The sequence below is a fragment of the Chaetodon trifascialis genome, chromosome 6, assembly GCF_039877785.1.
Source record: "Chaetodon trifascialis isolate fChaTrf1 chromosome 6, fChaTrf1.hap1, whole genome shotgun sequence".
In the NCBI taxonomy this organism is placed as follows: Eukaryota; Metazoa; Chordata; class Actinopteri; order Chaetodontiformes; family Chaetodontidae; genus Chaetodon; species Chaetodon trifascialis.
In genome coordinates, this window is record NC_092061.1 from 912,501 (window position 1) to 914,233 (window position 1,733).

A 1,733-nucleotide genomic window follows, 5' to 3' on the forward strand; every position below is an offset into this window, starting at 1 on the left:
CGCACACACGACAGTAATTTGATTTGACATCTAACAGACCTTGTGAGTGTGAGATCAAAGAGAAGATGAGTGAAGAACGGGGGGGAGGAGAGGAAGGTAACAAAGGGAGGGAGAGGAAGAGGAGACAATGGGAACATGAAAACATGAAGGCACGAAGACGAGAACAAAGGAACTGAACAAGGTGTCAGAAAAGGAGAAGGAAGAAAAAAATGAAGGATGGAAAAACAGTGAACGATGACAAGGACAGAGGAGAGACACAGGGAAGGAAACAAGGGAGGAGGAATCAAGGAGGGATTAAAAATCCGAAAGAAAAAACTGAAATTTAGGAGGAAACAAAGAAATAGGTATAAGGGGGACAGAAGGAGATAAGGAAGAAAGGAGCAGGGAAGAAACAGAGGGAGAAGTGAGGGTGAGGAGGAGAGGTGAGGGTGAGGAGGAGAGATGAAGGAAGGAAACAAAGAAATGAAAGAAATTCATCTCATGAGGTCAAATTCATTCATTCACTTTTAACATACAGATATTTACGTCCTTCAGCAGTTTGTCTTCTGGACTTTGGGAGGAGGAAGATGAGGCAGGTGTGAGGAAGAGGCATTGTTGTTGCTGCTATTTAGAAGAAGAAGAAGAAGAAGAAGAAGAAGAAGAAGAAGAAGAAGAAGAAGAAGAAGAAGAAGAAGTGCACAGGAAATCAGGAATTTTTTTTTCCAGGATGGCGAAGGCACGCCCCTGCTCCTTGGCCCTTCTGTGATTGGCTTATCTTGATATCTTGATATCCTTCCCTTCACTCTCACCAATCTCACTCCTCATGTTTAAAGCTAACCAAGGCAGCGAGTATTAGCCAATCAGAGGTGGAGCAGGGTGGGTCATGACCTCACCATCCTAGGGGAAAAAAAATCATGCAAAGGAGGGAGAAAGAAGGGAAATAAGAAGGAAGGAAGGAAGGAAGCAAGCAAGGAAGTAAGGAAGGAAGGAAGCAGACATGAGAGGAGGAAGAGGAGGAAGTGAACTGAGAGTTGCAGTTCCTCGAATGTCCACTGGGCGCTGCTGTGCTCAAACAGTGAGAGCACGAGCCCTCTGCAGCTCACTGATCTCAGGTCAGCATGAGTCCTCTGTGGTAACAGTGTATTTATTCTGTTAAAGACCCAGTGGGGAAAGTAACGAAGTACATTTACTTCACACGTCTGCACCAAACATTCGATGGTTATAGGTTAAAGGCCTCACAGGTGTTTCAGTCCTGTTCCTGATTCGATCAATCAGGTTGAAGCTCTACTGGGTTTACTATGAGGTCATCAAGTACTTTTGGCAAGTAACAAAAATAAAGTTTCTTAAAAAAAAAAAATCTTCTTGGACACAATAACTACTTTCATCTGTAGTACTTCTGACACTGTGTACATTCTGGTGGAAATACTTCTGTACTTTTACTCGTGGTATTTTGAATGCAGGCCTTTTACCACACTCAGCAGCCTCTTCCTCACCTTTTCCAGAGGTTTAGACACAACTTACTTCATGAGGAAATGCTGAAAGTTGGATTCTGTTAATTACTAAGAAAACTGTATTGAGTCTGGTTGGCGCTAAACGTTTCTGCTGATGTCATCATTGATAAGACCCTGCCTGCAGCGTAACCTCATGAAGCTCCAGCTGCTGTGGATGAAGATGACCGTTCACATACAAAAGCTTTTAGTTTGAAAGGCACAGGTCACGTGACGTGTTGGGAAGGAAGAGGAGAAAGCAGCGGC